General features: G+C 33.6%; 2 long non-coding RNA genes across 3 annotated transcripts; one reads left to right on the forward strand and one right to left on the reverse strand.

The window, feature by feature from the left end:
* Window positions 1-4,175: 4,175 nt before the first annotated feature.
* LOC132640474 (uncharacterized) lies at window positions 4,176-7,560 on the forward strand. Of its 2 annotated transcripts, XR_009582244.1 has the most exons (4): window positions 4,179-5,408; window positions 5,691-5,811; window positions 5,957-6,156; window positions 6,551-7,560. It is a non-coding gene; the product is annotated as an uncharacterized LOC132640474 (long non-coding RNA). The 2 variants fall into 2 exon arrangements; XR_009582243.1 differs by having other exon boundaries at window positions 4,176-5,408; window positions 5,691-6,156.
* A 128-nt stretch (window positions 7,561-7,688) lies between these two features.
* Window positions 7,689-8,734, reverse strand: LOC132640469 (uncharacterized). Its single transcript, XR_009582242.1, has 2 exons — window positions 8,396-8,734; window positions 7,689-8,231 (listed from the first exon to the last, which is right to left on the reverse strand). It is a non-coding gene; the product is annotated as an uncharacterized LOC132640469 (long non-coding RNA).
* Between the last annotated feature and the right edge of the window lie 2,415 nt (window positions 8,735-11,149).

Consider the following 11,149-nt stretch of genomic DNA (forward strand, 5'->3'; position numbering starts at 1 on the left):
TTACAAGAATGAGTAAGGCTTCTTCTCTTCTTTTTTCTTTTCCCAGAAAGGTAGTTTTGATTTTTGAAGGTCCAAGTTTTTCTTAAAAACTATCAGAAGTACTTTTCTTGAACAAAGTTTACTTGTCCATGCTAACGAAACTAATGCGTAATTCTATATATGCTTCATGCCGCAAATCTCAAGTAATTCATTAGTGTCTGAACGATTGATGTATAATTAATTATAAGGGAAATTGAAATAGTTCCTTGAAAATGAGATGCTAATTGAGCATCTTCATCGACATTGTTCTTAATTAGTTAGTTTAAGAAGAGATTAGGATCTTTTTCTTTTAAAGGATTATAATTAGATAAGAGTAGATGTCATTTTTGCAAGGGAATATTAGACTCAATAATGGAGGTTGCTTATTCAAAGTGTCAACAAATATAATCCTGTAGAAGGAAGTACAACCACACAGACCAGAGTTTATTGAAGAATATCTAAATTGATGCCATCTTTTTCTTCTTTTTTATTTCACCTCTAGATCAAGTTCTAAGATAGAAGACTGTAAAAGTACTTGTGAATAAGGGTTTAAAATGCTCAATTTTTTAGACCAGTAAGAATTTGATTGACAAACTCGTAAATACGAATAAAGGCATGATAATTCTGGACAATTAAAGGGTTCCCAAGCCATTCCGCCGTATATAGACAATTCATTGAGAAAACAAAAAGAAGAATAAATGGAATAAGGTATGCAAAGGCTTAAAAGATTGGATAAATACGAAAGACATTGGAGTTTGACTAGAACCACTCCGTTTGTCCTTTGGTGCTGTTTGAGTTTGAAAAAAAAAAAAAGGCATTTGAAGTTTTGAACCCCCCACAGCACACTACTTGTGACCTCTTTGGATTTGGATTGTACTCCCTTACCTTACATCATGCCCTACAACTACAGAAAAATTTGCAAGAGACGATACAACATTTAAGAAATGCATCTTTGAGTCTAGTTAACTCCAAAAGTTACCTTATGAGATGAAGACGGCCTAAGACCACATAAAAAAACCACCCCCATCCCTATTGAGACAATATGGGGCTCGAACAAATATGACTAAGTCCTCACTACGACACTACTACTTTTGGATAATAGCATAAATGTATCAAAATTTTTTTTGAATTATTTAAATACTTAGCCTGTTTGGCCATGAGAAATTTTCATTTTTTTCTGAAACATTTTTTTTCTTTACTTGAAAATCAGCGTTTAGCCATGAAAATTTCAAATACAACTAAATTTGAAAAACACCTAAAACTCAGTTTTTCACTTTTTTCACTTTGTACATTCAAACAATCAAATATTCTTTGCAAAAACTATTACCAAACACAATCCATCTTCAACTTCAACTTCGAAATTTCAAATAAAGTGAAAAATATTTGAATTTTATGGCCAAACACCTTAAACTTCGTTCCAAAAATTTATTAAAGTACCAAAATAAAATACAACAATATAGGTGCTTGCTTTCTCGCCCACGCCCACATCTTGTGACGCTTTCAGGGCCGCAAAAAACACCAAATTCACCACTCAGCAGCCTTTTTCCTTGTTGCCATCCCCCATGACGACACATCTCACCTGTTTTCATCACATTCTAGAAAATATATATAAAGGTCATAACTACACCTGCTTTCTTTAGCTGAATTTTGGAGAATACATAGGTTATAACCACTTCCCAATTCAATATTCTCAAGTATGGTTTAAATATGAAAGATTGGCGTGGGAATACAATCCGGGTAAACTATTGGCACAAAATAGCCCAGGTTTTAGCTGTTGGCATCTAATAGCCTAATATTTTATTATCAAATAATGTATACAAATATCGGTTCACATTATATGTATATCACACATTTTATACAAATATTTATGTAGAACATATAATGTATATCACACAATGTATATCTAACACTTGTTAATGTCATTTGGTCTGGATATGCAGTGATTGTTGGGGAAGTTTCCAAATTGGCTGCATATATTTATGCTCCAGCAGTTCTTGTGACCCCTCTTGGTGCGTTGAGCATAATTATCAGGTAACATTTTGAAGTCTCATTAGCTGTTTTAAACTCTGACAAGGAACTCGTAGTGATGTTTCCAACTTTCCATAACTGAACTGAAAATATTTATGACTGAGGTGCAAATTTAAAATCGTGACAAACGGTGTAATTTTCTCAAATTAAAGACCAGAACAAAATAGGGACAAAGGTGCAAATGACCCATAAAAATGTCCCCTGAGAAAATCTCGGTTGCCCAATGGGCTTAGGGAAACGCCCATACAATTAAGGGAAAAAGACACTGTGTGTCCAATGGCCTAAAGTAATGCTACATTTGGCCAATATTTGGGCCTAATACCCCAGGAGTCCGCTTGATCCAAAATAATGCCAAAAAATGGCCGGCCGGCCCAAATAATGCCAAGCGCTGGCCGGCCCAGCAGCCTAGCGCTTTTTTTTTTTTTTTTTTAAAAGTCGGACTGTTACTAAAGGCCTGCTACAGAAAAATCAGGCTTTTTAGTGGCAATTATAAAAGTCGCCAGTAAAGGTTAAATATCCCAAAATATGTATAATATGTGTATATTTAGTAAGAAATATCCCAAAATATGTATAATATGTGTATATTTAGTAGTATATATAAGAATGATACAGTTTATATACATATGCTGGAATTATATATACACTTTATATACAAAAATGATACAGTTTATATGCATAGACACTTTATATACAAGAATGATACAGTCTATATACATATGCTGGAATTAATTATACATTTATTATACATAAATGATACGTTAATTATACATTTATTATACATAAATGATACGTTAATTATACATTTATTATACACATATTATACAATAATGATATGATATTTTTTTATATATACAATAGTGATACATATTATATACCACAATGATGCGGTTTCTATCATACATTTTTTATACGTATGATACACTTTATATACAAGACTGATACAGTTTATATACACATACTGGAATTATATATACACTTTTTATACAAAAATGATACATATTATATACAAAAATGATACAATTTTCTATTCTATAATACACATTATATACACAAATGATACATATTATATACAAAAATGATACATACCTTAGTGATTCATATTTTATACAGTTTCTATACATTACAGATAGGTACTGATACATATTTTTATACACAAATGATACATATTATATACAAAAATCGCCTCAGAGTTTTTTGGGATATTTCTTACTAAATATACACATATTATACATGTTTTGGGATATTTAACCTTTAGTGGCGACTTTTTCAATTGCCACTAAAAAGTCTGATTTTTCTGTAGCAGGCCTTTAGTGGCGACTTTTAGTCGCCACAAAAGTCTAATTTTCTTTTTTTTTAAAAAGCGCTTGGGCTGTTGGAACGTCCGGCCTTTAGTGGCGACTTTTTAAATATTTTGTGGCAAAAGGCTTGCTACAGATTTTGGCTACTGGATGAGAATAGTTTATGGACTAATTTTTGAATTTGAAAATAGATGGGCCAGCGCGTTAGATTATTTATGGCCCAGCGGCCATTTGTGTCCTTTAGTATTTTTGAAGCACCATTTCTTTCATAAATTTCATCAACCGTTAGGGATAACAACAAACAAAACGGGGGAAGGCTTTTATAGAGTGTCACATAATTAATTGATATGCAAGGAAATACAATCTCGAATAGTCTCACGGATGAGATATTTGTTCTAATTTCTTAACTTTTTTAAATGGTGGAAAGACTGGCCAAAACCGCCCCTACTAATCTACTATACCATCTGTTTTGCGATCACTATTAGTCCAATATATAGGATCTATGCTCCTTTTGTCCTTTTCCTTTTTTAGATCGAAAGGCACAGCTTATGTTACTTTAATATATTATTATTCTTTTCATTAGTTTTCCTCCACTTAACTTCACCCTCCCCATCCAATTAAGTTGGCACAAAAACTATAATAAAAAGAAACAAATCTTGATAAGCAAAACGATCAGAGAGTACTTTTATTCAAATTAACACCTTGTTTGGATGATTGTTACGTATCGTTTCATATTATATTATATTGTACTTCGTATTGTTTTGATATATTGTATTGTTTTTCATCGTTATATAATGTTCACACATTAGCAATCCATATAAATATATAAAGCGGGGACATTAGCCCGGTGATGTGGCGCAACTAAAACTCAGAAATAGTAATTATCTATTTTTACACAATTTTTTGATACTTAATCCCATTTAACTCAATTTTTTATTAAAAAGAAAGGTGCCCCTTCGCTTAAATTTTTGACCGAAGTGTCACTCCTTGCCCTCCTCTTTTTCGCTCGCACGGCTGCCCTGTTTTTAGTTTAATGTAAAAGTCTTCTGAAAACGCCTTAATCTTCTCTGCTTCCTCCCACTTGCTCGCTCTTAATCGCTCTGATTTCCTTTCTCTTTTTACATTTCTGTCCCACATATCCACAGCAGCCACATCCTCTCTAAACAAGGCTCTGAGTCTGAGTCACTAGAACCCCTTATTTGAGTGCCCAAACCTGCCACTTTCACTGAATGCCCATGGACTTGGCTCCGAAACTTCAAGCTACTCTTTCCCCAACTTTTTTTTTTTCCTCGTTAATATATCTTTTTCAGCCAAAATTCACTATAATATATATGCTTACATTGATGTTTAAACTTCATCACGAGGCTTTGTTTTTTTGCCCTCTTCATTCATGAGAAATTATCATAGCTAGGATATTCTGCTAACTTTTTTGAAATAATTTGTGTCAGATGAAGTACTTGGTATTGACACCATTTGTGAGTCATAATATACACATACTTTATGAGCAAAGACGAAAGCTAGAGGGCCATGGTATGCATAATCATTCTCCCACTTTTACTCTAGAAAATAATTGACAACCGCATATGCAAATCTATATCCCGCTACAGCACTGCCAAGAGTAATAATTGAATTGTTGATAAGACCATCGAATTTGATCAAGTTAATAGATAAAGTAACTGGTATGTACTTATTGTTACGCGCCTCTTTCTTTATATACACCACTCTGACCACTGTACGAGGAAATGATACGGTAAGAATAAACAAATGATGTTGCAAAATTTCTTTGTATGTCATTTTTTAGTTCCAACAGAAAGTAAACATTGGTGTGATTAATGCTGGTGAAACTCAGATTTTCAATAGTACAACATTTTCTCCTTCAACCCTTCCACTCCTCCGTTTGTTCTACCAAAAGCACAGACAACAAAATCGAGCAGAGAGAAAACTATGCCGATCTGAAAATACCCAATTTTTCTTGAAATATTGTTTTTCCTGATTAGTCTTTGTCACTATCAATATGATGATCGACAATGTAGGCTTGAAAGTCCAAGCGCCACCCACTTTACGGTAAGCTACCTTTTGCCGTAGTCTTTAAGTTTTATTCAGTCAACTTATTACTACGTCTCAGCCTCAAGGTAGTTGAGGTCAATTATGTAATCTTTTGTTTGATAATGATGGTGTCAATAACAATTCTTTTTGATAATGGTGAGGTCAATTATACAACTCTTCTGTAGAATCTGTTATACTACAAATTACATAGGTTCATTGAATTTTAATTGATATCCATAAAATTAAACTTAAATTCATTTTGATTAGCCCAATATCTTCGTATGTTGTGATATTTTTCAGATTGATAGTGAAAGCAACATGGAATTCTACAATGGAAAGGTTCAAATTCTCGCAAATCTGAACCTTTAATCAAGAAGGCTTACACCTTACTTCTCCTGTGATGGTTGGTCATTTATGGACGGTAAGCTCAATTCATTAAACGTTTTGGTATTTATACGGCTCAATTCAAGAAAGTTAACAGGCGAAAGCATCATCATTTACATTGAGTAGGTATTTATACAGCTGTAGTTTGAACGAAATTGCATTATAAACTATATGTTACTCAGGGATTATTAATTGCATTATCGTTCAAAATCGCAAGTTGGGGGCATATCTTCTTGATGATTTCTGTGTGAGTAGGCTCCTGCCAAATTTACCATGTGCCAAGTTGGAACAGGATATGCTTGCATTCTCCGGATGTTATTATGAAACTCGGTAAAATACGGAAGAGGTGGACGACATTAAATGCGAGTCACTGCCTATTTCAGTAAGTAACCATTAGTCTTTACATTACCCCTACTAATAGTTAATATGGTACTTATTCTTTGGCATAAATTGCCAGCAAGGAGGAGTTGGCACCATTCTCTTCCTTCTCTTCAAGGATGTCTGCTTTAGATTACATTGTTTGTGATGATTTTATATCCAATAACTATGGTAATATAGCAAGAATGCTTGCTGAAAGAAGGTAAGCTGCTTGATGTTTTCGACCAAAATCAGTTAATTGACTTCCTGATTTTCTGTCTTATAAAATAATTTTGAGACAGTGGTCTTCTTCAAAAGTTTTGCTTTGCCATATACTTTATCCAAATACCATGTTACTTCACTTGTTTGTCTGTTTCTCCGGAAAGGGCAAACTTCTTAAAAATCCTTTCGTGTTTCAGGAGATATATCGATGACAAGCCAACTATCCAAATGCGAAGAAGCTTTATAAGTTGTTCCTTAATCGAAATAGCATATGACATGTGAAGAGTTTTCCTCACAAGTTCGAACGTCTCAAATAGGTTTCATGGGCGAGCCAATGGAGGTAAAGCCAGCTAGGGGAGTGTTTCATGAAAACCCATCAGCATGCATTTGTGCAGATTCTGATGTCAAAGCTAGATAATACGCAAGTTTATATAGAAATCCCACTAATAGTGCTAGGAGAGATATGGTTGTAGTAACTGATAGAATGGTTAGTGAATAAGCGCAAAAATGGTCTGATACAGAATATATTGAGAATGAACCTGAAATTCAATGAAGAGGGCTTCCTAAAGATATGACGTACGTAGATTCTGGCAGACCTTTTAAAACAGAACAACCAGAAATGGAGGATGATTTTGGCAAAGTAAAGAACAGTTGCACATGAAGAGTTGTGAGTGCAATGAAGGATTGCAATAAATGAGGATAACAAATGGTCGTAGTATAGAAGTTCGTAACAATTCCCTTCCTTTCTGCAAATTGGTTGTATTTTCTTGATATTATTTAAACAGCATGTAGCTTAGGATCATTTTCTGGCAACGTGATGAACCCATTTAGAAATGATTCATTTTCTCTTTTTATGGCCTTGACAGTAGAATTTCTGGTGTTAGTAAGGCTTGCACTTCAAATTTGTGTCCAGCAAAGTAATGTGATATTTCTTAGAAGTCTCCATAAAAAGTTCTAATTGCTAAGCTTACGTATTTATTTAATTTTGCTTGGATTAAATCGGAGAATATGTAGAAGATGAAATTGATCAAAGATGAAGTCTTTTGCAATCATTAATTAAAGGTTCTTCATATATGTGACAATGTCAAATCTTCTATTTTATGTTGGAATATTCTTAATATTTTAGTTTTTACAAGAATCTACATTTTCGTTGTTTTAATATTGGAATATTAGGAAGGATTATTTGTAACCTACAATCTAGTTTGAAGAATAAACCTACAATATTATAAAGAAAAGTAAGATGTGGTAGAGTTATTATAAAAAAAAAAAAGATAGGGTAAAGGATAAAATAAGATTACTAAATAATAAGCAAAAGCAAAATGAGAATAAACAGAATAAGATAACAACGCGACCACACCAAATTGGCCATTACATATAATGAGATTTTTTGTCCTTACAGAACGATGAGTTTGGCAATACGTACAATATACTTTAAATAACAATTAAAAAAATATTGTATTTAAATTAACATATACAATACAATACGTAATAATCATCTAAACGACAAAATACTGTAGGAACAGATGTAGGCCAAGACAACCCATCGTGATATACATTCCACATTGTAATCTTGGTAGAAGTAGAGCTTAATCGTTTTATTTTTTTCCATTAAGGAAAACCGAAATGGGAAAAGGAAAACACAAAAGCAAAGACAATAAACCACACAAACATATACTCATATTTAGAACATAGAAGCAACATCATTCATATTGTGTTGGCCATCAATAATCCTTTATGTCGGATGGCAGCCGTAGGTATGTTTAACAACATCGTAGAGACAACGAGAACACTTCCTATCAGTACAAGGACTTGTGCTTGGACGACAGTATCCATCGCAAGCAGCATCTATTTTCACACTTGGAGACTCAGCCAAATAAACTATAATCAATTCAAAAAATCCGGTATCAAAATCAAGAAGTTATTCTAATAAAAGATGACAGACACACACACACACACATATATATATTAACATATGTAATAAACCAATATAAGACCATATCAAATGAAAAAAGAGAGGGAGAGGTTAGAAAAAGGTCATTTACCAGACATCACTATAAGCGCCACAGTGAAATAGAAAGCATAACTGCGAGCCATGACAAAAGTATTACTAAGATGGAGAAATATAAGAGAGTTATGTGTTATTGCTGTGCAATTTTTTGCTTCATGGACGGCAGTGAATTTATAGGCCTCTCTCTGACTCCTCTTCCTCATAGTTCTCCCTATCTAATTTACAACTTGTCTTTAACTAAGGGTGTGTTTGGTAGGGAGGAAAACATTTTTCAATATTTTCATATTCCATTGGTCAAAATTTTTGAAAAAGATTTTCCTAGGAAAATAAGTTTTTTTTTTTAAAATGTGAAAAATGACTTCATTAGTGGGAAGTGAAGTAGGGAAAACAAGATTCACAAGTGCCATTCTACATTAATTGTGTCCTCCCCACCCTCCAACACACCTCATTTTCATGCCCCCGGTAGCATCCATCCCCACCACGCCCAACCCCTATATACCTCTCATAGTACTTGTCTAGTTTATATACAAATACTTTTCGAATAGTATTTTTTCTTACCTATACCGAACAAAAAAAAAAAACCACTTATTTTAAAAACGCATTTTTCAAAAAAATATTTTCCTGTAAAACATTTCCCTTAGTGTCGACCACATCAAAGCTATACTAGTGTGCCAAGTTGAATCAATTATATGCAAGAAAAAGGGGAGGATAAGTCCGGATATTGAGCACCCTTTTGGTAGGCCTCCCTCGAGTTCTATCACTGGGATGTCAGTGGCATCGTTATAGAATATATATATATATATATATATATATATATATATATATATATATATATATATAACGTCAACTATATTACAGTACTTGCGACCCCCACTTAGGCACTTTCCCCGTTTTCCTTTCCATTTCACACTATTCACAAGTTCTCAATTCACTTCACCTAAAACTGCTTACAAAAAACAAACACAAAAAGCAAGAAAAATAAAAATCCATCAATCTTTTAACTAAGCAGAATTTTATAGTCATTTCTATTATATCAATCCAAGAATCTTATTTGCCCGTTTCCCCTGTTACTCCTTCCCATCCATTTTACTTGTAATGCTGCCATTTGAACGCCTCTTAAAAATATATTAACTAAAACAAAGATAATTTTAATAAATTACTCTAATTTATTCTTTGATAACAATTCACTACTAATTTCTTTAAATGCATTTATTAGAGTAAAATTAAAAATTAAAATATATATTAATTCTATCTTGATTTTATAATAAAACCATTATTTTTAATAACCATAACAAATAAAATGAACCGGGAGAGATAATATAGTAATAACTGATTTAGGGAACTAAAAGTACCAGACAATATTAGATATTCGTTTGTCATGTATTGAGAACCCCATCCAAAGTTACAAGCAATTCGGCACAAAAGTTTATATGAAGTATGAAGGAGAGGGGTACATGATTAACCTTACCTCCTTAAAAATTACATTTTTGTTAGATATAGCCAACATTGTACTTGTAAGTAGATTCCAACTAGTAGAGCTCCTAATTATCAAATTGTTCTTGCGAGAAGGTATGATCTTTCTTAATCCTATCCTAGGAAAGGAGTAAGTGCTAACAAAAGTAGAGTAGAGAAGGTAAAAATGTTCATGTTAACGTTATGTATTACAAAGGTTCCTGGAGTGGAACCTGAAGTTGCAAGGAGAAATGTAAAATAATTATGATAATCATCATAGGCAGTTCTTTCCAGAGATTTGAGCTCCTTCTTTTAGTCTGCCTAATTTTGAAACTAGGAAATTCCATTTGATCCATCCTGAAAAATCCCCTGGCTTCCCTAGGTAATTCCGATAGAGTTGAAGCGATCTCCTCATCCAGCTTTCCAACTCTGCTACCAAACTTAGCTAGAGCGTCTGCTACAGAGTTAGCTTATCTGTATTGAAGAATGATTCAAAGTATGACTTAGTCAAATTGAATCTGTTAGTAGTGTCCTATATTCCTGGACAGTTAGCAGTAATGGTGCACTTTTCTAGTTTACTGATAGTGGATAGTTGTTGCTTAGTTAGTGGTAGTAGTGATCAACTTAGTGGATTAGTGGTTAGTTTATTTGTAAGCCTATATAAAGGCTGTACTTTGCTTTGATTTAATACACAGAAAAACAAGCTTCCAGCACATATTCAGTATTCTTAACTTTGAGCATTTGTTTTTAAGTTTGCTGTCTATTTTCTTCAACATCTTTGGTATCAGGGCTATGGCGTCTAATGGCAATTCATTGAGTGTGGCACAACCACTCATTCCCGTGTTCAAGGGAGAAAATTACGAATTCTGGAGTATTCGTATGAAAACTCTACTAAAATCTCAAGATATTTGGGACTTGGTAGAGCGTGGATTTGTAGATCCTGACGAAGAAAACAGACTGCGAGAGAACAAGAAAAAAGATGCTAAGGCGCTGGTGATTATCCAACAGGCTGTCCATGATAGCGTTTTTTCGAGGATCGCTGCAGCAACCACATCAAAGCAGGCATGGTCCATTCTGCAGAAAGAGTTTCAAGGTGATTCAAAGGTCATCGTGGTGAGACTGCAATCACTTCGGCGTGACTTTGAAACCTTGATGATGAAAAGTGGAGAATCCATTGCTGATTTTTTGTCAAGAGCAACGGCAATTGTCAGTCAAATGCGATCCTATGGCGAGAAGGTTACTGATCAGACCATTGTTGAAAAGGTATTACGAAGCTTGACTCCAAAATTTGATCATGTAGTTGCTGCGATAGAAGAATCTAAGGATTTATCAATTT

The sequence above is a fragment of the Lycium barbarum genome, chromosome 1, assembly GCF_019175385.1.
Source record: "Lycium barbarum isolate Lr01 chromosome 1, ASM1917538v2, whole genome shotgun sequence".
Taxonomy (NCBI): domain Eukaryota; kingdom Viridiplantae; phylum Streptophyta; class Magnoliopsida; order Solanales; family Solanaceae; genus Lycium; species Lycium barbarum.